The sequence below is a fragment of the Taeniopygia guttata genome, chromosome 20, assembly GCF_048771995.1.
Source record: "Taeniopygia guttata chromosome 20, bTaeGut7.mat, whole genome shotgun sequence".
NCBI lineage: Eukaryota > Metazoa > Chordata > Aves > Passeriformes > Estrildidae > Taeniopygia > Taeniopygia guttata.
Window position 1 is genome coordinate 5,924,859 of NC_133045.1, and position 24,914 is coordinate 5,949,772.

General features: G+C 44.4%; 1 long non-coding RNA gene across 1 annotated transcript; it reads right to left on the reverse strand.

Annotated features, from left to right (window-relative positions):
* Positions 1 to 4,196: 4,196 nt before the first annotated feature.
* On the reverse strand, positions 4,197 to 23,726 carry LOC140680371 (uncharacterized). Its single transcript, XR_012051564.1, has 2 exons — positions 13,212 to 23,726; positions 4,197 to 12,302 (listed from the first exon to the last, which is right to left on the reverse strand). It is a non-coding gene; the product is annotated as an uncharacterized lncRNA (long non-coding RNA).
* Between the last annotated feature and the right edge of the window lie 1,188 nt (positions 23,727 to 24,914).

Sequence of the window (24,914 nt, forward strand, 5' to 3'; positions counted from 1 at the left end):
CTATAATGAGAAAAGATATGGGCACATGCTAGAGACGGTGGCTGCAACTGGGACCTTTTTGAACATTAAAGTAGAAAAAGCCTTTGCATGTAGGAAGGGTTTAGAGAAAATTCACTAACTTTTGCTTCAGACACTGTGCTTCAGAGCACTAACAAAGACAAGAGAGAACTGATGCAGACACTGAATTCATGACCAAGCTGCCTGGAAAATGCCAACCAGATCTGGCAGCATTCCCCAGCCTTTCTCTCTTTGGACACTTTTCACCTTTCTGTTCAAATTTGATTTTAAAACCAATTTCCAGTCCCCCTGCATTAGTCACATCGGAGCTGTGCAGGGATGGTCTCTCTGTGGGGGTGTCTGACCTCACACATCCCTTTCTGTGTCAGTCCAAGAGGTGTTTAAGGTGTTGCCTTCCCCAACTGAGTTCAAACTGCTGCTACAACCACTGGTGCTCACTCACGCTGCCTTTGCAGCCCCAAAAAGTGCAACCACAGCATCACAGCTTGCCCATTGCACAGGCACTGGTGGTTTTGCATCAGATTCAGCAGTTTTGAAAGAGTTTTCACACAGGAGAGAGGGCAGAAGGCTTTCTCCAGGAGGCTGGAGTTTGTCGGGGTCTCTGGGCAATCTGTGGGGCAGCTGAGAATTGCCCTGTCAGTTCTGCTGCTGCACAAACCAGAACTAGACATGCAGCAGGGAAATGTTCCTCATCCAGACACTGTACATTATTTCCTTGCTGCTCTGTTGTGAATCTTACCCATTTTTCTGCACCTTAGGGCCCAATTCAATGACTAAAATTGATTTTTGGTACTTCAGTGGCCACGTGTGGGAACCAGACGTATTATTTTTTTATTGAATACAACCCTTAGAGCACTGGCTCACAAGCTCTCTTCAGTACACTATAATAAAGTAATACCAACATTTCCCAGCTCTTCATAACTTCATTACTCTGAGTCTCTTTGGGACACTTTCATCTCCTATCCAGACTCCTTTCATGGATGGTGGGTTTTTCCTTGGATTCTGAGAGCTTCTCCCTTTTCCCTCTGTGTGTGCCTGTGTGTGAGAGCTGACACACGTGTGCACACATGCTCAGCATTATCTGCCAGATTCTGCCAAGAAAACAGCACATCCATGTGCCACCCAGAAAAATGCACTTGACTTTCGAGGAATTGTTTTCATTAAAGCAGGATCAGGACCTGCCTGCAGACCCAGAAGTGTGAATGGAAACAATTTCCCCACTCAGGAATCTCAGCTGACGTGCAGCTGCCAAGCTCTGCGTTCCCTTCAGCTATGTTTTCCCTGAAACCATAAATAGTCCCTAAAGTCAACATACAACTCCCAAGTTTGTGTTGACATAACATAAAACTTGCACAGAGGTAACATCCCATTGAGAGCACCAGCTGAGGGGGCCACCAGCACCTCCTGTGCTTTACCTGCGAGGTGTCTCCTGCACCCCTGGCTGGCTTTGCACTTCTCCCTCACCTGGGCCAGAGGGTTTCCCTTTCTGTTTGTGCAATCCCAGATACGACTGTGCTTGGATCTCTCCTACACTCCAGGTGTGCAGTCACAACGAACAGCAACCTGTCTCTTTTGTGGTATCCTTAACTGTACCTCCCTCTCTTTCCTGCTGCATCTTCAAGGACCACTGGGATGAACACCCAGACAGGCTGCTGTAAATTCCTGCCTAAAATGGAAGCACTAAGAAAGCCATGAAGTTATAGCTGGAAATATGTTAGAATTATTTAGGGCTTGATTATCCAGCCTGTTCAGCCCTTTCCCTCCCTCCCCAGCACTATTGAAATCAATGGGTATTTTCTGAAAATCAAATCCGGGTTAATGATGAAGGGGTTTTAAAGTTGGAGCAGTGGAAGCAGTGATTACTGGGGCAGGAGGAAATCTCCTGCAGGTATTAGTCTTACAGGACGGCGTGCCAAAGGTCACTGTGGCGCCTGTGATGTGGAACAATGATGAAATACTATGGGAAAAGCAAGTCCCCAGCTCCAGTGTGTGCATTTGGTGGTCATGGCTATGCACCACTTGTGATCAATGGGTGTAAAGTCAGGGTCAGGGCTGCAGCAGCCGGAGATGCTGGTGCTCTGCTATCTAGCCAGGCCCCAACCAAGGGGCTGAGTTTCCACAATTCATTTATCATAAACCAGCAATTTGCAAATGTTAGCACTTTTCCCACACATCATGAGCCCTGATGGACTTTAATAAAGGGGTGAGCTAGAGAGAGAGAGAGAGAAGAAGAGGGAGGGGGGAGAGAGAGAAGAAAACCTACATAATTAACTAAAGTTCTTAGAACGGCTTTAATTGTGAAATGTTACCTTTTTGGAAGTAATTGCTGTACAGGCTTTCATTTGTTTTCTAGTTTCTGTTTTTTTACACTGGTTTCACTTCAGTTAATTAGCCAGTTGTCTCTCTTGGTGGGGTTTTGCACCTCTCTCTTTTACCCTTACGGCTGTACAGGAAAGATTTTCCAGTTTGTTTGACTCAGGTGATCATTAAAATTTGATTACCTGCATCAATTTGGTTCCTGCACTGCTTTTAAGTGAAGGGCCTCTAAAGGGAAGGGATAACAAAGAAGAATAAATTGTAAACAAAGCCTGAAAATATATGAGAGTGAGAATCTGCAAAGCTGTGCACATTCTGAGAGAGATGCTCATCAGAGTCACTGGCAGGTATCAGCAGCCAGGTTCAACACCTCTGAGCTCTGAGGAAGTCCTGCTCTGAGTCTGGCCTGTCTCTAGTCTATAAATGAGTAATGTAGCAGAAAGAATGAAATCTGTAGATAGAAGAAGGAACAAGAGTTGACACTTTTCACAAATATCAATGATAGCATCACTTTAACATGATTTTCCAGGCGTCTTTTTTCCCCAGGCTCGTATTTCTCTTCCCAGAGTGAACAATAACAGAGATTTCTGTGACAGGGATAAAAACATTCAGAGCTGTGATTATCAGTTTTACTCCTACTATTTCGGGACAAAGTTGCTCCTCTCATTGAGGGAAAAAAATCAGTTCTTGCACCGGTAGATGAAGGAATAGAACAGAACTAGATGGTGCATGTTTACTTGAATGTTTTAGGTAGAGCTGATTCTGCTTTGGAACAGAAACATCATCTGACTACTCATCCTTTGTGTTCTCTTGCTGATCAAATGTACCAATGTCAGCTTTGAGTCACTCTCTGGAGGGCTCTGAGCAGTAGGTGGTGGCACTCAGGGACCCTGGGTTAGGCCAGCAGTCCCATGAGATGACACTGCCTTGCTGCAGCCATCAGTATTAGGTGAAAAAAAAGATTGCTCTTGTTGGCCTTGGGCTTTTTGGTGGCCTGGCCAAGCAGCAGTGAGGACCTGTGGGCTTGCACACCTCACAGCCCCCAGCAAAAAGGGACTTGTGGTGAAACCTGACCAGTTTGTCACCTTTTTCCCCTGCAATTCAATCCCAGTATCATAAATCTCCAAAAATGTCTCATCAGGGTCATTCTGTAGTGTGTTAAAACATTCTTCCCAAAAAAATACAGTTGTAGGGTTAGTTTATCTCCTGATTTCCAAGCCTGCAGCACCCTTCATCCCATCCAGGCTCTGCAGCACAAGAAGCTCAGAGCAAACCCACCTTACAAAAAACACAATCCCTACGGTGTTGCTCAATTCCAAACACCCCAAACCACAGAGACAGCAGATGAAACCCCAAATATTAGCAGAACTGATGCTTCCATGGAAATCCTTGGAGCTGCAAACCAAAGCCCTGTTCCCAGTGCTCCCCACGTGGTGCCATTAGCAGTGGGCTGAAGCCTCTTCCCCACCTCATTCCAGCTCAGGCAATGGCCCGAGGTGGTGCTGGATGTGAAATGAACTCACAGAGTAGCTGAGCACTGCATATCTCTCAGAGCATCTTCCCTTTAACACATCTCGTTTTTTTCCTTTTCATGACCTGCTGCCAAAATCTCTCTGCTAATGTTTCTGCCACCATCGATGCCATGCAAGAAAAGTGTCTTTGTTAACACATTTAGGGCCTGCTTTTAATTTCTACAGTATTCCCTTTAATAACAATGTCTAATTAAAACATCTGTTAAAAAGTCTGTAACATTAACTTTACAGGGAGAATTTAATAGAATTATATTTGAATTGCAGCCATTTAACGGGTTTCCTAATTAGGCTGTAGAGTTTTTATTTTTTTCAACAAAAACATTACACAAATTAAAATCAGGCCCAGTTTTTTATTATTATTATTACAAGACGGAGTGTGGTCAAAGAAAGGCAGGCAGTATGTGATGGTGTGTGAAGGGCGAAAAAACTCACTGCAGCAGCCGGGGACTGAAACACAAAAATATATAAAATTAAAGAAATCAGAGACAATGTTTGAAAGGGGGAGGGGACTAAGAGACAAGCAGGGGAAAATTCTCTGGCCTTTAATTTGCACAGTTTATTTTCAAAAGGATCCCTGTGACTATCTCAGCATTTATCTGCCCCCATTCCCTTTCTATTTTTCCCAGATTGCACTTGTTTGGATCTTCACTTTAACTGGGGGGAAAGAGAAGAATTCTTGAAAAAAAAATTATTTATGACAGGTTTGTGTTTGCCTGCATTTCAGAAGCTTGGACAGGTTTGTTCCTAGGCAGAGATTTTCTGCAGTTCATTTAGTAAAGCTGAGCTTTTTCTATAAAACTTTGCACCCATTGACTGATTGACTGGCACAACTTACAGAAATATGGAACCTCTAGCACTTTCAGGAAAATCTGTGTTCTGGGATTTTAAAAGCAGAGTTTGACAAATATTTTTTAAATGCAAGAAACCACAGATAGAAATTTTAGTTAGGGAGAAAACAGATCTTCCTGTTCACATGAAAACTTCATTGTTAACTTGTTCTAAATCAAAATGAAAATGAACAGGAAAAAAATCAGATCTATTGCATGAAGAAATATAGTAACTGCTTTTAAAATCACACATTGCAACCCTCAGTTTGACCATGCCAGGATAAGGCATCTCACAACTGAAATGGTATGATTTTCATAAAAGAGTGGTGATTTTCCAGTGAGACGGGGTCATTTTTGTGTTCAGAATGAGATGCAAGAAAACAATACAGTTTCACTCTTCAACATAAATATTTCATGTGGCTCTCAACAAGATGCTAAAGTTAGTGCCTGTACAAACATCTTGGGTGAAATCCTGGCCTCTGAGTTGTCAGGAATAAAACTCTTACTGACTTCAGAAAGACCAAGACATCATCTTTTGTCTTTAAATTGAACTTACAGTTGTAGTGAGCACTGGCAAGGGAAAACCCACTTCAAAGGAAGGCTCTGACAGTTGGACACTTATCTCCCACTGATCTAAACTATCAAAATCTCTTTTTGTTTCCCAAGTGAGCCTGGAAATCCCATTGAGAGCAAGTTCATCAAAATAGTTCTTTTGTTCTTCTAATTTACAGCAAATCCAACCAAGAACACAACTTCCCTCAAGGAATTTTCAGTACAGCACAGGCCAACCTCAGACAGAAAGGGCAGGTTTAGTAGGAAAAAAAAAACAACAAAATGTTCACAACAAAGAACTAGAAATGCATTAGCATTCTTCTGAGACCCAGGACACTGGTGAGGCCTTTGATCTCCTCTGCTCTGCCATACTGCATTGCTTTTGTGGCTTTTGGACTTGTAACAGAAGTCAAAGTCTGTTTGGGTCTTGTGGAAACCATCTGGACACTTCTAGCCCAAATATCTACTCTTTAGTGGCTGTGAGGGGCCTCTCCTCATTACCAAAGTATCTGTTTCAGGCCTATATTTCTTCAACCCACCATTCTCCACATTCTTTCTTTCCAAGGGAAGAAGCTGAACCCAACTCAAATGTAAATACCAGACCCGGTGTCCAGGGGATGGATTCCATTCCCTGCACTCACACAAAGCACCCACCCAGCTCTTCCAATATCTTACAAAGCTCCTCGGAGCACGGACTCCAAAGCTGCCTTTCCTCACAAAGAGGGGACTTTGAACAGTGACTGGTAGGGTGCTACCCACAAACATTTATGGTGCCAGCCCTCTGCAAATGCCCATCCAAGAATGAGCTCCAGGGAGTTTTGCAGGACAAAGTTGCACACAGGAATTATCACAGGACTGTGGTCAGTGGGTTTTCTGTATACTTAGAGCCTCAGGGAATAAAGTTGTTTTGGAACAAATCCGCAAATCTGCTTGGGTGTTGGTGGGGAGAGGACATTTTGGTAGTTTCAAATGGCATTGCACATTTGTGGAGTGGAAATTACAGTTCAGTATGTGGGCATACTTGATTGGACAATCTTTCAGTTGATGGCTTCTTCTGTTCAATTACTATTAAAATTCATCAAATGGAACAGAGTGGTTTTAATGCCCGTAATTGTTGTACAAAATGCTCTGTAATTGGTCTTACAAATGAAGCTGAAGAGCAAGATCAAACTCCATTGAAAATGAATCTGTCTTTCCACTGAAGAGTTCAAGAGTCACTTCGAAAATCCATTTCACAGGGAAGTGTTTAGCCAATTCCAATTCTGGTTCGTTTTGTGTGGCAGTTTTTATTTGCTTATTTTGGCCTCTCATATGCAAATGAATCTGCCAACTCTTGAACTTGGTTCCACGTGCTCCCCTCACTTGTTAATCCAGTGCTGCAGTCAGGCAGCAGAAGGCAAACTTAAAACCCTTTCAGGTGCATTTTTGGCTGAAATGGGAAGTCTGGCACTTGGGCAGTGTGAGGTGAGGAGCTGGCAGGTCTGTGCTGTGCTGCCTCTGGTAGAGGAGCCAGTTTCAGCAAGCTTTGCCAACCTGTGCCTGGTGTTTCTTTGTGGATGAGACTGAGTCTTTTTACCCCTGACAGATGAGAGGCAATCTGAGACATGTGAATAAACAGATAGTCAGGATTTCTTACACTTTGCCACCAAAAGCAGCATGACCTGGAATTACAACATGGAAAAGCAAGGAGGACATCTGGGGCACTGATTTTATTTTGTGTACCACAAAGAATTCATTTGCTCTGAGATTATCCTAAATTTTCACATGGAAACCTCCCTGAACATCAAGTACTTTTCCCAAAGGGAAAACACAGTACTGATGTGATGAGGGGATGGAGCAGCCAAAGCAGCTGGACACTCACTCGGGCCCTCCCTGAGCTGCCTGTCCTCGTGTCCAGCATCTGGTGTGTGTTTGTGCCTCCTGCCATCAGGGTCCTGAGGCCCTGGCACAGTTGCCCAGAGCAGCTCTGGCTGCCCCATCCCTGAAGTGTCCAAGGCCAGGTTGGACAGGGCTTGGAGCAGCCTGGGATAGTGGCAGGTGTCCCTGCCCATGTGGCAAGGACTGGAACAAGATGACCTGTAAGGTTCCTTCCAGCCCAAACCAAACCATTCTATGATCCATGATTCCATGACGGAACATGATGGATTTAACCCCTGGACCCAGCGTGTCACAAGCTGATATTTAATTCTGTCTTCCTCCTAAAGACTCCAGACAAAATCCTCTGTCTGGCCTCTCTTCAAAGCCACCTTCTTCTACCCCTTGCCTCAGCCAAAAATTTCGTGGTTTTCACTATCGATTCTGGAAAACACAGCTTATTGTTCATGCTGCTTCAGTTCTTTTCTGCTTTGTCTACTCTCAAAGAATTAAAAAGAAGGTTCAGAGGGGATCACTCCTCTTTGTATAGCAAGTAGAGAGCATTCAGTGGCACCCCTCCATGGAATTAAGTGATGGCTGTGGAAGAAGAGAAAATCAGAACTGAAACTGGGAAATATAAAAAAAAGAGAGAAAACAACATGCTGCTGTCCCAAAACCATTTAAAAGACACAAATCCCTCTCCAGGCTCCTGACTTGTTACCAGGGCATGTTATTCACACTCACTCACACTGAGTCTGTCATTATTAATCTGCTGAGGGCGTGTGTGACAGGAGTTGAGCCCAGCAGCTCCTGGGGATATCAGAGGAGCAGTGCAGGAGCACTGTGAGTGTGTGAGCTCCCCTACGTGCCTGCCAGCAGGTAGCTGGGGTAAAACAACCAGCCCTCATTAAACTGCAAGTGTAAATAAATAGACCAGAATTTCAGATTACATCCAACAAAATTAAGAAAAGGTCATGGACAAGGTTTTATTTTTTGAAACCTACCATCTCTGTTTATTAAATGTGATTGCTTTGTACACACTCAGCACTAATTGGATTGCAGGCTATTTTGTATTTAGGTGGGGGTGGGTGAGAGAATAGAACAGGGAAGGGTGGAACACACTTCTAATGCCATCAGTTAGGTCCTAAAATAGTCTGTTAGTCAGCATGCTGACCTTTTCTTTTCCCAGCTCAAGACCTGAACAAAACACCTTGATTTTTTGTCTGGATTTTTGTTGCTGATAGGCAATTCCACTGTGGTCTCAACCTCTGGAGCCCTTTCTGGAATGTGTTTGTGTGTGTGTGTATGTGCATGTACAGCCAGGAAAGGTCTGTGAAGCTGCAGGAAAGGCCCTAATTGCAACTAAATCACACACCTTCCTCCACATGTATCCTTGCCTGTGTAGGCTGAGCTGCTCAGGTGTGTGTTTTAAGTGACCAGGTAAAACCAGAGTGAAACAAAGAAGTTGCACTGTCAAGAACAAGCAAATAAATATTTTTCTATTACAGAAAAGGCACAGCAGAGATTTCTCTTTGAAGGGCACTCTGGGGAGGCTGGAAAGGCTTGGGTGGGGGAACCAGAGCCGATGCCAAGTGGTGTCTGAGACCCTTCCTCACCTCTACAGAAGGAGAAAATAGGAGCAGAACTCTGAGGAGCCATGGGGGAAGCTGTTCCTGCCTGTGCCTCACCTGCCTTAACTCATCCAACAGGGCACAGGGCAGAAAGCAGAGCCCTGAGGGCCATGGCTGCTTTTATCCCTGCTGACCTTGGGGATTTCGTGCTGCTCAGCACTGGGTGTCAGTGGGTTTAATGAGAGACACCCACACACCCCATTGTCCAACATCCAAAGTGCCTTTTCATCTCCCAACGCGAGATGGACATCCCTGGGGGAGGCACTTTGTATTTTAGAGGGTTTCCTTGTCCCCACTTCCTCTCCCTTAGCGTCCCCAAGCAGGAAAAAACAAAAATAACCCCAAAGCCTTGAAGCTGAGGGTGGGCGTAGGACAGGGCTGGCAGGAAAAATCAGAGTTGATCGTTCATGAGGTTGCCTTGAGTGCTTGGAGTGCAATGTCTCCCAACTCTCTCTGGCTGGGTGACACCAAAAATTCTTGTCATCAGCACAGCTCTGCAGGCTGAGCTGGGCTGGCTGCTCCAGGGAGCTGCTGGAGAAGCTGGGATGGGGTGAGGTCCCACATGATCCTGCCCTGCTGCCATGGGGTGGGGGCTCCTCATCCTGCCCCATGTAAAACCCTGCAGTGCTAGCACAGATCCCAGACTCATTCCAGACAGGATTTTAGTTAAATTGCACAAATGTGCAATTTAAATAAGTGAATTGACAGTCAGAATTGGGAAGTGGGACTTACAAAAAGACCTGGAAAACGTTGAGTTTTTAGCCTAACATACTGAACATTTTTTCTCCTGAAAACCAAAATATTTCACTTCTTTCCAGCCAGAAGCACTGCGTATTTTGGTGACGAAAACCATGCATCTGTGGCAAGGGAGCCTTGTCATGAAAGTCATAACCTAACTAAATTCCAATTTTCTGTTGAAACAACCATTTTGATTGCAACCTTTGGGTTGCATTAGCCATTTCTCCCAGTTCATTTAATCATGTGTCACTTTGTAGCCACAAATAGTTCAAAATCACATTGATTCATTAATTAAAATTATTCCTGGTTTTCTTCAGCAATTATTCGTTTCTAAGAAGAATCTGAATATTTCTAGTCGTACCCCTGAATCAGCACTCAGAGGGCTGTTTTGGTCAGGCAGCATCACTCATTTTCTGTTTCTTGTGTAACTAAACAGCAAGCTGAGAAGTGCTTTAGCTGGCACCCGAAAGGATATTGCAGTTTACCGTATGCAGACTCATAAGTGAATTGCTGGTAACACAAGTAAGGAGATGAATTGTTTTCCTTAGATCAAAATGCACCTTCAAAGTAAAAACAAAAACTGTGGGCTGATTTGAGCCTATTTTAATGGCAATAACAACAAAAGGAGGCAGATTAAGGTCTTTAGCAGGGAGTTTGGGGAAAAACTAGGATTGCTAGAAATAGTTTCCAAGATCGATTGACTTGAATAATACTCTGGGACACAGAGAAGAAAGAGAGGCACTGCCTGAAGAGAATAAATCAAATATCTTACAGCATTTTAAGCATTCTTTCCTTTCCTAGACACTGCTTTTAGTTTCCAGAAATATGAACAATTCCAGGCAAGCAGAGAATAGCCTGTTCATTTCCCCCCATGATGAATAGTTGCACGTTAGCCTGCTCATTTAATGACAGCTATATATAGTGTGTATAATAAATCAGACTCCAGCACACAAATGCCTTCTGTTTACCTTTGAAATACTCTTTCTTTTTTTTTTTCCTGAGAATTGTGATTGTTGCAGGAATCTGATGAATCCACCTACATGTACAGGGATCTGGACAACAAATTATCAGAAACTTTTGGTTCAGTGAAATCCCCCATCCTCCCAGGACTGCCTGATGTCCCAAGACCCCAGGGCCTCACAGGCCCAAAGTCTGCACAGGCTCTGGAAAATTAACTCAGCTCAAGGGAATCTCAGTCTGAGCTTTGCATGAAAAGTTTCATTTTAATCAGGGAACTCAGTCAATTAGTCTGATTATTGCATTATAAACACTTGTCAACTTTTATAATATGTGCTTTTGAAATACGAGGCCTGAACTCATCTGCCCAGAAATAGCATATTTTTAGGCTGAAGTACACTGTGACTTCCCTGGACCGTAATTTACCAGTTAGAGTTTATATATACATATACTGTCATAGATATATGTATGTGTGTGTGTGCTGCTATTTGTTGGATGAAAATATCTGATGTTTAGAAAGTATCTATCTCACTTCTAAGAAAAAACAGAAATTCCTTTTCTGTGTAAATATTACCAATCTTATCTGGGCTGGAAGACCCACATTTCAAGTCATCCTCTCCTATCCTGAGCCACTTCCCAGCAAGCTGGCACAGCACTAATAAGATGATCTGATATTCCCACTTCCAAGATGAGAAATTCACAGATTGGATTCCCACTCTGGTTCCACTCCAAAAGTATTGTTCTCTAGGGAAGAGAAGGAGCAATTTCTATTTTTTCCTCTATTTTGGGAAAACTTTTCATGCAAAGAAATGTCGTAAAAAGTATTGGGAATTGCTGAAAGACATACAGATTATGTATGTTTTTATAGCCGTGAAGTCACTCAAATGGCTTTGTCTCCATTTCCCTGTTTGGCATAGATCACTTATTGTGCATATGTTTTCAGATGGAAATGCTGAATTAGACTATGGTGAAATGGATAATGCAGCCCTAATGCTGGCATGAGCTAATAAGAAAACAGCAATGAATCCACTGCTGCAGATTGAAGTACATGCATTTCATATTATTACTCAAGGCTTGTCTCTCCGATTAGATGATTGCATAACCTTAATATTATAAATCTTGCATGATGTGAATTGTTCAGCTGTAACCATAATCAGTTTTTACTAAGGTGGCATTTCTGTCATCTTGTTAAACACAAACATTATATATGCTCTAGTCATAATTCCATAACAGTTGCTTTTAGTGGGTGATGGCTTTGCCAGTCAGGAGATGCTGTTTAGCTCAGATACTCAGTGCAAGTGCTTAAGACACTCATAATGGCAGTATTTGCTTCAGAAAACATCTCTCTGTAGATATTTTAATTTTCTGAGTGTAAATTCCTCTTCAGAAGAAATGTAAAATCTTGCCAGGTCTCAAACAGAAACCTCTAACAGCCACTTTCAGATCTTCCAAGAACCCAGTTTATTTAATCAAGTGAAAATGGCTGTACACTGCACAGAAATCATGGCATGCTGCTGGTAGTCAAGTTCCACTGCTCAGCTCTGAGCTCCCACTTGTCTCAGTCCAATTTTCCACATGTCCCAGCTCCCCATGTGTAATTAAATACCCCAAGGCCCAGCTTTATGGGGACCGTGCTGCCGCCAGTGTTTAAGGGTTTAAGACCCACCATATAAACCTCAGCCAGAATTCCTTCTCCCATCAATTCACTGGGGATTTACACAAAAAGCTCACAACTGGGTGATAAATTTCAAGCATATCGTAGGAAGCAGGGGACACAGTCAGTGTGGTTGTGCTGCAACATCATCCTTCATGCAGAACCTGGGGATTAGTTAGTCCAATTTACCTCCTCAACAAATTTATTGGCTTAGTCAGATGTTCTGTAGAAAAAAAAAAAAGGCCTAATCCCTGCCTTCTTTGGGTAATGGACACTTTCCTATTTTTCCACTGTAGACCTTGTGCTGAGATACTTCTTTACAGAGAAGAATATGTTGAGGAGATAAAGGCAACATGAGCACTTCCACATTTCTTCAGTTGTAGAAAACCCTGAGACTGCATAATCAGGGAATCAGGAGAATAAAACAAGAACTACCTCATCATACTAGCTCTACAATAAATCTAATCATCCTTGTTGGTTTTAATAGCAACAAAATTTGCCCTATAATCCATAATTTTATAGTCAAAATTACACCTTAACTTTTGTGTAAAAACCAAGTTCAAATAGCTTTTATCAGGCAGTCTGTGGATGTGATTTTCTGGCAGAATATATAAAACAATGAATTGCAGTGGTCTTTTCATTGGAGAATAAGAGTCTTTTCTGTTTTCTAGTATGTTCAGCATCCCTGCAGCAGAACCTGGCACATTTGTTATCATGGAAAGCACAAGGGACAAAGAGAGTTGATTTAGGTTAGATATAAGGAATAAATTCTTCCCTGTGAGGGTGGTTCAGGCTTCCCAGGGAAGATGTGACTGCCCCAACCCTGGGAATGTTCAAGGCCAGGTTGGAGAGGGCTTAGAGCAACTTAATCTGGTGGAAGGTGCCCCTGTCCATGGCAGGGGGTGGAACTGGATGAGCTTTAGGGACCCTTCCAACCAAACCATTCTGGGCTTCTATTGGGAGAATGTTTTTGGAGGTGAGCATTGTTGGTGAGAGGTAAAGGAAAGAGGGCAATACCAAAAGATGTGCCTGCTCCACGCTCCTGGGGATCAGGGCAGAGATGGGAAGAAGCCAGCCCAGCACTCCCTGAGCAATTTCAGCCTGACACGAGGCAGTGCCAATGAAATCTCACCTGTGGGACTGTGGCTGGCAGCAGCTGCCTGTTCTCTGCCTGTATCCTGTGCTGTGGGAGGGCTGGCAGAGCCTGGTGGGAGAGTTATTAGGAATGGGTTTATTTTATGGTTCAGAAAGGGACCTGCAAAAGCCTCGTGTTCCTAAATTCAGCCCCAGAGCTCGAGGTCCACACCCAGGTGTTCATGGGGTCCTTTTGCACATGACTCCATGTAGGCAAGAGGGGGATGGCTTGGGTGGCAACTCATCCTGCAGGAAACCCCATCCAGTGATTATCCTCAGTGCTCTCTCTTCCAGCTGCTTTACTATGCTGAAACTCTGACACCAGAGAGCCTTTCTCACATGGTTGGGAGGGAAAAATAGTTTTTAATATCAGATTTTTAAAAAAAGAATGTATGGCCCCGATAAACTGTTAAACTTCACTTTATTGATCATAAATCTGTGTTTTGCTCAATGCAAAAGTTTTTCATCTTGCACAGAAAACTGCTGAAACAGCTACAAATGTCAAAAACACAAAGTTTTCTCTCCTGGACAATTTATATGGAAGTTATTGGATTTTTTTTTGTTTAAAAGCACTCTTACCACACTGCGCTCACCCACTGAGTTAGGAGAAATTGCCTTTCATTGCCAAGCTTTGTTCCTGCCCTTCACTGATGGGAAGAGACCTGAAAAATAAAGCAGGGGTGCTAGCCTGTCCTACATGCCACTAGGGAGAGAAGGGCTCAATTGGATAAGAAACCCAAGTGCGAATAAGACCTCAATAACAGCAGAGAGGAGATATTCCTTGGCAAAGCCACTGCTAAAGTAGGGCACAGGCAGTGAAAGTGCTGGGCTCAGAGCAGAGAGACACCTCACACTGAGATTTATCCCGAGGTCCCACCATGGGAAACACCCAAACAGCAGCTGCTGTCAGCAGGATGGGCAGGCCAGGCCTCAGGATGACATTTCTGGAATTAATGTGGCCCTGGGGTGCATCCCCTGCTCTGTGAGCAAGAGCATGGTCCCACCAGTGTCCCAGCCTCTCTCTCTGCCAGTGGGTCGATGCACCTTGGGACCAAGAGATTAACAGCCCTGTCTTGGTATTAATGACCTGCAAAAGCTGTGAAGGTGCAGAGCAGGGCCAAGAAATGTTGATTTATTAATGGCAAAGGAGAAAACTGGAAGGAAAAAGTGGAAGAAAAAATTCCAGCCCAGCCAAGGGTGGTATCAAGACAGATTTACCCTGTTGTATCATGCATTTAAAATGGGTCATTTCAGCTAAGGCAGCTGTGTGTTAGCATATTGAATATATTTGGTCTCTTATATTTTTGTAAATAATACATCCCATTCAGGAAGATGAAAAATAGGGAAAATAAAGGATTCTTTTTTTCTTTGCATCCACCTGTCCAAATTACAAAAATTGTGCTTTTCCCTCATAACCTGGAAGCCTTCTTTTTCTGCTTGTTCTCCATCACGTGGTACAACAGGTCTGTGTGCTCCACTAGAGTGGTCAGCATCTCCCTGGAGATAATGGACTGGATCATCACCTGGATGCAATTCTTCCCTTTGGTCATAAATCATGATGGGAATACAGTAACCAAAAGCCATGAAATATGAAACCACATAAATAAAGGAAGGAAAGGACTGTGAATTGTCTGGGGAAATCTGTGCAAAGAAAGGGAGGAGGAGAGACTTGCACTGTTGGAGGAGCCACAACAAATATGCATCCTGATTTTAAAGTCAAACTGTTGCTATAATTATTTAAGATTCTCCTGTGTCTCACAGGATGAGGCTTCGTTCTCCTTTCCACTAATTTCATGTGCTTTCTGTTCCTCTTGGGCTTTTCTTTTATTTCTATGCTTTTCCCACTTCTAGTAGTTCTGTCTACAAATACCTCTGTTATTTCATCATCCCTCCCAGTCCCCAGCTTCTGGACTGTTTCTTCTTCCTTTGCCTCTGGTCTGTTAAAATCACATTATTTTTGTTACCAACCTGAGAACTCCAAACCTGAGCTCCTACAGGGAAAACACTGTTCAGCCAAGTCAACAACTTTAACTCTTATCCACATTCAAAAGGTGAGATCCAAGCACATCTAAATGTTTAATTAAATCAGAAATGTTAAATCTTCCTTCAACGGCCCAGCCCAAATATGATCAACTCTACAGTTTTGGAAACATGATGAACAAAGTTTAGCATATTGTCTTATTAGGAAGAAAAGTAAAAAGAAACTGAAAACAAAATATTGATAAGTTTAAAAAAGGAGTCCTGAAACCTTACATGGGGATTCTTAATTAAAATAATATTTTATTAAATAATAATAAATAATAATAATAAATCCTTAATTAAACTCTTCTTAATCTCGTAGGCAGCATTTTACCCTTTAGATTTCTTAAAATTGAGGCAAGGAATCTGTCACTGCTTTGTTCTGCACCAATAGCTGGAGTAAACCTGCATGTCCATTCCACTGTGGAAAGAGCTCTGTTTTCCTCAGAATCATTGCAGACATACCATGTAGTCTAAAATACCCTGGGATTTATAATTTGAGCACAGTTATTTTATATATGTCAAAACCAGTGGCTGATCCTGCTGTCCTGAGGCTACTTCCATGTACTACAGCACTAAACACTATTTTTCCAAACTGCTGGCTGCCACCACAGGTTCCCTTGTCCCTGGGAAACTCAATGTTTCACAGAGCTGAAGGACCCTAATTAAAAGATACTGGTCCTATTGAAACATGCATGATACCATTTTTTAAAACATACTTTATTTTCATTGGATTTTATCTTGTCCTTATGGACACAGTTATATATTCACATAGATATTAATATCTAAGAGTTGACAAACTACCACTTTTAGTGGTTGGTTGTTATGTTCCATTGTGGTTTCTCCTAATGAATTAAGGCATCGATGAGGATTTTTACCACTGGTGTAGTTTTATTTTCTATAATAACACACATCCATGTGTTTGGTGATGGGTGCATATTAGAAGAGAGGATAAAACAGAGTGTGGACCTTTGGTTTGAACCATGTTTAAGTGGTACAGGTAGGATGGTGTTTCTTTTGGGTCAGCTGCTTTTCTTCAGCTCTGCAGTGCAGTTAATAAACACTGCAGACTGCTCTTTCAGAGCTTATAAACTTAGCAGAAATAAAAGGAAGTGAGGGGTCTGACAACTGAGTGACGCTTATAAATGTCACTGAAAGCCTTTGGGGCCCCAGCTCCTGGGGAATATATCAGAGCCCCTGCAGGGTCTATAAATTCTGCCTATTTACGGGCAGGTTTCTCTCCTGACCATAAAAAACACAGGTCACAAAGCACTGCTAGAGGGGGAGCACAAAGCCTAGACTTCAGTCAACTCCAGCTTCTTCTTTCACAAGCCTGTGTAGCTCATCTGCAAAGCTGTGGTGCCTGTGCTGGGTGTCACACCGAGCATCTGCAGCTCCTGGCTTGATGTAGGACTGATCCTCTGCAGATGTGAGCTCCTGGCTCCTGCTCAGGCTCTGCTTGCAAAGCTCTTCACACTTCACAGCCTGGAGGACCTTGCTAGGTAGCTCAGATGGGAGTGTTTTGGGGCCAAGGGTTTAAAAGCACGGAAGTTGGCTGAGCTGCTTCTCAGCAGAGGACAAGCAGGGCCTCGGGGCTGTGTCACTGCTCACCTTGTGTCCCCCACGGTCTGAACAGGCTCCCAGGGCATAAATCAAAATTATTTGCACCCCCTCTACAAACTCTCCAGGCTCCCAGGGCATAAATCAAAACTGCTGTTTGCACCCCCTCTACAAGCCCACCTATGTCACAGCTTCAAGGAGGCTCATGAATAGACAAATTTTTTGTAGGAACCCAAAAAGCCTTTCACCAATTCCATGCTCCTGAGTGCTGTAGGCAGTCATCCACCTAGCAGCAGGAGGAGAAAGCACCATGACCACGTCAGGTTTCCTCTCAGCATCCCGATCCCAGCTCCATTCTACCACACCCACTGTCTGACAAGCTGCTTTAATGGATGGGCACTGGCCTTCCGTGGAGGGGCTAAATGTAAAACTTCCCTATGCTTCTCTTGTCAAAGTTAAAAGCTTTTCATGTCTGTGTTAATGTTTCTTTCTTTTTTTTTTTTTTTTTTTTTTTTCCCTCCTGTCTGCTGGCACCAATGACAAATACTACATCTTGCATTGAGTAACAGTATATTGAATGGCTGGCAGAGGCAGAACACGGCACCTGTGATTTATCTCCGGGAGTTTGGGTTGGATGACACTGCTGGGAACAGACGGGGGCTCTGAGCTGTCACCTGATTACTAATTCTAGGATTTTTCCTCCGAGAGTGAGAAGGAGTGAGCTAGAATGAAGGGTACAAAAAGCAAATCAATAAACAGGTTAGTGTTTGCATCATTATTAACACTCGGGCTGTCAACACACCCATTGAAACTATCGCTCAGGGCAGCTCCAGATTTAATGGTCAGTGTAACAGATTTACTGTAAATGTTAGCTAAGGCAGGAGGGAGGGGGGATCTCACTGACAAATAACGGAGATTTCAGTGGGATGCATGGAACCCTTTATGTGTGTGCATAAATAACACCGGGATTGCCAGGCAGAGGCAGGGCCTTTCTGCAGCATTTCTTCTGGCAGGGCTGTGGTGTGTCCCCATGCTTCCCTTCCCTCCCCAGAGCCCCTGCCTCCCTCCACTCACAGGCAGCAGCTGCACATCAATTCAGTCACCAAAGGAGCTTTGATCTTGGGAGCCCCTCACAAACCCCTTAATAGCCTGGAGAAGGGAGGGGAAGGGAAGGGTGGTGCTGCCATCTTCACACTAAATTAGCCTGTGATGAGAAAAAGCTTCACATGAAGTTGGGTTTTATTGGTTTTACTCAGCGGATGGGCTCCTGCCATTTTCCCCTCTCCACTTTGCAGAGTTTTCTTAGGAACACTCCTGGCATTTTCCCTTCCCTGTTACCTGTTCTCACATTTTCCACGAGTAACACACAACCAAGCAGTTCTGAGCTGTATAAATGAATGCACAATCCAGTGTCTCTGCTTAAATTACTGATGAAATGATAAATCTGCTGCAGAGTAAATTGGCTGAAGACGAATCTTTCCAAGCCCTGTTGGTGCTGCCACTTTTTCAAATGAAAGCCCTCATAAGGAAATTAAACTGGTTAAAATGAAAAAGTATCTAAACTCAAGTAGCTTTTGCAGGGGAGGGCTTCCCAGATTGCACTGTCATGTCACGTAGATCCTTCTCCAGGAACACTCTGCTGCTTTCCTTGCTTGTTTTAAATGGTTCCCACATACACATTCACAGTAGTCCATCAATCTCCAGGTAACTGCTTCTCTCAGTGCTGATGCCAGGAGAAGGAGGGACCCAGAGGCTGAAACCTCTGAGTGTCAGAGGTACCAGTCACATGCAGCTCTCCCTGCCTCAAGGGCTGCTCACTGTCCTGGAGGTTTGGGCCTAATGGCAAAATAAAATATCCTGGAGCTGCACTGCTTTGATATTCCCAAATGACATCTTCATCTCCTGCCTTCCAAACAGATACCTCAGGGAGTGCCTACTCAGTGCAACCTCGGGAAGTGTGGATTTGTACTACGAGATAAATCCCCTGCGTTCCAGGCTTAAGGAATTCTGGCTGAGAATGCCCACCCCCGTGGGACTCTGCCCTCAGAGCATGGGCTCAGGACACAGTGAAAGATGCTTGGAAGCTCCTAGCCATGTCCCAGCTAGTGCACAAGCCTCTCACAGGAAACTTCCACTCCGAACATCTAGAGACCCAGCAGAGACCCGGGGCAGAGTCTGAGACCATTTGGGAGTCACATCTCTGCAGGGCACGGATCGGTGACAGAGCCAGCGAGGGTGGGAGACTGGGCACCAGGGAGGTGTCTCAGGAGCAAGAGCAGCACAACTCCCTCTCCCCCTCGCTCCAGACTGTCCCAGCCCTCACCTTCCCTGTGCATGTTGTCTCAAGGTGCTTTTTATGCTTTTCTGCCCCAGTGATGTTGATAAGTTCTGCCATTAGTGCAGAACTTTGAACACACAATGTGGTGAGAACAGGCTTCTCTCAGCCCTCAATTTCATTAGAAACAAGCCGAAGATGGAGCTCACAGAGTCCTGAATGCTATTTTCTGGCAGGACAAGCCTACAACAGTGGCAGAGGATTTATTTACCTGCTGGTACTGCCACCTCTGGGACAGCACCTCCTGGGAATGTCTTCCACACTCTGTGACTTGCATTACTTGCCAGGACCTCAAGCCCTGCTGAGACCCAATGGGAATGTGCAGGAATCAGAAGTCTGGTGGAACATGAGGGGATGCAGGCAAGGCTTTCTGAGGCTGCAGTTTGTAAGTGCCAGTACTGAAACCCTTCAGTATCTGACTCAGGCCCAGCAACATGGATCTCCTCACATCACTCAATTTTGTGATGCTATGTTGTGGTTCAAGCCCAGATCCCCAAAGCAGATCTGATAACTCTGCCCAGTGCATGGGGACACCTCAGATGGACATCCCCAAAGTGCTTCTGGGATAACCTGAGACTGTCATCCACTCACACTCCACTGTCAGTGCTGGACTCCTCTCCAGAGGGCACATCTACTTTGTGCCACAGCAGTGTCAGACTTCCAGGCTTCCTGGGACTTGCAACATTAGAAACCCAAACCCAAATGCAGCAGCTGCAAAATCAGCATTAACACATTTCGGTTTGATTTTGATTTCTAAAGGGCTGGTGGCAAAGAAAAGCTCTGGAGGCTCTCTGTGGAGCTGAGCTCTAATTCCTGCAGAAGAGAGCAGCCCCATGAGTTCAGAGCTCTGCTTGCTCCCTTTAATCCCTGCACTATTGACTGGAGGAAGAACAAACCTCCTTGGAAGCTTTAATTGGAGCAAGTGGCATCTGACGATTTTTGTTTAAACTGTAGAAGAAGACTCCTCCCTGGTGGGAGATGTTCAGCAATCAGAACGAGGAGGAAAAAAACAAACCCTTGCTGCACACAGCTTGGCTGTGCTGTGGATAACCCAGTGGAGAGCAGCCCTGGGAGCTGCTGGAATATTTGGACAAGGTGACCCTGCACCGAGCACATTAGCTGCATTATCGGCCTATAAACTGTCTCCCTGCTTTACATATCTGTATGGCCCACATACTGAAGGGGAAGATTAGCTTGATTATCAATGGGGGAATGAGCCAAACAATTACTTTCATTATTGAATATCCAATTAATTATTCAGGAGGCAAATCAATTATTCATATCTCATTTAAACTGGGTCGGGGGAGAAGCGTTGCCACTTGACAGAGCTGTTCACAGCCTCTCTGGGTGGAGCAACAATTCTGCTGCAACAGGGAGGAATTGTATGGGGAGCAAAAGCCATGCCCAAAATTACATTCCCCAGACCATATGGATATCCATCCATACACACTTGGTGGCCAAGGCCAGTTCCAGAGAGCTGTGAGAGTTTGGAAGTCCCTGCAGGGCCTCCTCAGCCATGATTATTGCTGCCTTTTTAATGTGCTACAAAGCATCCTCCAGGCCAGAACCAACAGTTCAGAAGCCCATGGGAGTTGAGCATGTGCTGCAGGAGCACTGAGACATAAAGGACTCAGATGTATTTGGCCTTATGAGAAAGGAAAAGGAAAAGGAAAAGGAAAAGGAAAAGGAAAAGGAAAAGGAAAAGGAAAAGGAAAAGGAAAAGGAAAAGGAAAAGGAAAAGGAAAAGGAAAAGGAAAAGGAAAAGGAAAAGGAAAAGGAAAAGGAAAAGGAAAAGGAAAAGGAAAAGGAAAAGAGAAGTTCTCATGCAGATAGCAGGAGGGAATCTCCTGAAGAACAGCAGACTCAACCATTTTTCAAAACAAGATCTCATCATAGAGATATTTTACCAGCAAAATATCTGTATCTTGCTTCCCTCACTTAAATAATGGAAGTAATAATTTTTAAAATTGTTTGCCCACTCTCTTGTATTTGCTTTCTTTGGAGGCAGGAATGGGAGCACCACACACAGTATAGTCTGAATCCAGAGAGCAACACCCGAGTGCTGCAATGCCCAGTACATCCACACACTCTTTGGCCACACATTGTTTTTCCATCCAAAGCATCAACAAACAACTTACTGCAGCTCCAGAGCACCAATGGCACTGCAGAGCAGAGGGTAAGACAGAGAGAAAGGGGAGACTGAGACAAGGCAAAGAAAGAAAGGCAGCCTGGACAGAGCAGATCCAGGAATATAACCAGGGTGAAAATTGTATGGACAGGCCAAGGCCTGGAAACTCTGCTTTTCTGTAAAACTACCCACACAGGCAGTGACAGCTGGCTGCAACTGTTTGAAAAGCAGGGAACCAGAAGGAATCATAACTCCCTGTGTATGTGTGTGTGTGTGTGTGTATTTCCAAGACAAATGGGTCCCTGGGCCATTCAGTGTCTGGGAACACTCCTTTCCTCCATGCTCACTCACACAGTCACTTGTCCTCACTGAGGCCAAGCCCCAGCCCTCCAGTTATCTCAGTTTTGTGTCTTTTTCCTCCTTTGCACAAGCAGAAGCGAGTGATACCATATTGGAAACAAATTGTCAATTACTGAACAATCAAACCCTCCATTTGTTTGTTAGATTGACTCTCAAATAGCCCGATTAATTATAACAGCACTAATTATTAAGATACACTGGTAGTCATCTCCTATTCCAGAGAGAAGAAGAAAGTCTTTCCTTCTGCTTTTGCTGTCACAGTGGCAACCCTACCCAACAGGGCGATTTATCTCTGTCAAGCCACTAAAATGATAATGCCAATTAAATCACACAAGTAATTGCTGTTGGGGTCCCCATGGATTTCTCCCAGCAGAGTCAGGTGGAATATGAATGCAGGCTGTCCAGGGAGGGCTGGATCCTGCTCAGGGAGAGCTCCATCCACCCCAGTCCTGTCCTGCTCTGATCACTGTCACGGGGACCACAGGCAAAGCCCCCCAGCTTGTGCTCTCAGGGTCCCCAACACCCCCAGATGAGCATTTTTGCAGCCAGGAGTGGGGAAAGTCACTCAGCCTCACACAGAGATGCCACTGAGCATGTCAGGGCATGAAGAGGTACAGGGCTGCCCCTTTTTGTTCTCTGCAGATTCAGCTGCTTTGCAGCTTCTCACGGCTTTGGGAGCCCCCAGCATCTCCTGCTCCTGTCCTGCCTGGACCTGGGCTGTGTTCCCCATCCCCCCAGACCAGAATTGCAGCTGAATCTGGTGTTACAGCCTCCCTGGGCACTCCCACTGTAAAACAAAGATGCAGTGTGGTGCAGAGAGGGCTGAAGGATCACAGACACAGGTAACAGCGGTTGTGACTGACACAGCTGCTGCCCCCATCCCCTGTCCTGTGCTTTCTGCTTATGGTAATGAATCGATGTCTCTGTGACTGGGCAAATCCCACCTAAAAAGCACAGTGTGATCTAACCCAATCTCGCTTCTCATTCGATTAAACCCCGTGAAAGCAGGCACGTAACCTTGTTAATATCACGTTTATTAGAGGGAAGGGGGACAGAAAATTAAGATATACTTCATGTTGTTGCTAATTAGAAAAATTGAGACTTTGCATCTGTGCAAGGCAGAGCAACATGTGGCAATAACAGATGTGAACTCATTACACAGCTGCATCAGAGGAAATTGTGCCACCACAGCGACAAAAATCTCAAAATCAGATTTCCCCCAGTGCCTCAGCTTCCCATTGCTTTCTCCTTCCTTCCTCTAACAAAAGTTTGCTCTGGGGTTATTGGGATTTTTTTATTGTTTTTCTTGGGGAGCAGAGAGGAAGGGAGGCTTTTCTTTTTGCAAATATACACTGAAGCCCCCAGAGAAGCTCAGAGCAGAAACAAGCCAGGCTGCAGCATGACAGCACAGCCTCTGGCTCCTGCTAAAACACAAGGTGCTCAGCAGCTGGAATAAAATCTATCGTGCCCTTCCCTGGCTAGAGGAACCACAGGGAAGCAAGCAGGGAAGTTGCAGGCAGCCTCTTCCCAAGGACTTTCCAGACATGACTTCCCTGCAAGGCAGAGGGAAGTGGGAGTAATACTTTAAATGAGGTGCCACCAACAACGTGCTTCAAATCCTGACTTTCATCCCCCTGGGAGTCGTCTAACATCACCAGACCACTTGTCATCTACAGTAAAGAGCAGCCAAAGAGCATGAAACTCAGTGACTTTTTTATCATTTCCTCTGTATGTTCTGCTTAACTTTTTGGTTCAGATAGCAGAAGCCAATCCCAGAGAAAAATCAGGGGTCAGATTTGGGATTCCTCCTTTGCAGTCCTCCCAGGAACTGATTTGCTCCCTGGCACAGCAGAGAGTAGCCCAGCAAAGCAGCTGTGCAAAAATGCACCAACTTTGCTGATGCTTGTTTCATTTGTGCCTCATTCAGCTCTGGAGAGGCTCAGCTGCATTTCTGGGCAGTCAAAAACATCATGGTGTTATCAAGAGGCATCACTCTAGCAGGCTAACAGGTTTGGGGATGGACAGGCAGGCTGTTGGGGTATGGGGGCTGGAAATCACCTCCCAAATAGCGGGGCACTGGATTGAAAAAAAAAGAAAAATAGAGACTTGAAAATTAGCTCCAAAGACAGTTTTTGCCTTTCTCTGAGAAGATTTTGCTGGGAAAAAGGAAATTTTTTTTTATTATTTTTTTTGCAGCAACGCCAACCCTTTCCAAACCACCTCAGGGCAGGGTAAGGTACAAGAGATACCTTGGACAGCATCTGGAAAGTGAGGTCACCTTTCCTCCTGGCCATAAGCTCAGAGCCCTGGACATTTTGCTAAATGAACTCCCCTGTTGAAGAGGTCTGCTGAAAAAGCCTTCAGTGATTTGCCTGATGCCTCCCTCCTCAATGAAAACATTGAGGGGTCAACAAAAAAACCCAAAATCTTATTTTTAACAAAAAAATCTGGGTGCTGGGCATGCTCTGGACTGTCTCTGGCAAAGTTCTTCCCTTCATTTGCACAGGCAAAGGGCTGGTCAGCACTGGTTTCACACCAGCTGCTCTGGTAGAAATGTTCCTCACTTGCACCATTTCATTGCAAGCCCTTTATCATCCCTTTGTCCCAGGCAAGCACAGCCTGTGCAGCTCAGAAACCCGTCACCCCACACGCTGCTGAGGCCCTCAGTCCCTTTGTGCAGGCTGTTTCATTTCATAAACTCAAGGGTCACTTTTATTGTGGTCTCTGCTAAATGAAATCACAAAAGCAATTTAAAATCGCTTAAGCAAATCATGAAAGATGCAATATGAGGAAAGGGCTGTGAATAATGGTTAGCCTAAAGCATTGCAACAAAGGGAGTGACTGTGCTTCTGTCAGGTCCTTTCTCTTGGTCTGTATCCTTCATGCTGAATTCCTCATCTTCTGCCTAAGATTTTGGGCAGGAACTCATCAAAGGAGAAAGCCACTCTTATCAAATTTCTAACATTGCCTGCTATTCTTCATGGAAAAATGATCTGCAGGATGTAGAGAGAGCTGCAACTGACTCTGTCATTTTAGATATGCAGTAGCCAGAAAATAATAACAAAAACACAGGATACCATTTTTATCCTGGAAATTATTTTCTGGGGAAAAAAATGTCAGTGTAGCCTGTGAACTTCATCCTTATCTGACCAGCATTCAGAAGAAACTTCTGGCTGCTTTGTCCCAGTAGGCAATAGTCCAATATAGAACAAAGTTGGAGGCGATTAAAATGGCTGTGAGATAAATTCTCAAGCAACTTTTCTTTCCATCCCATCTGCCATCATCAGCAACATGCTTCA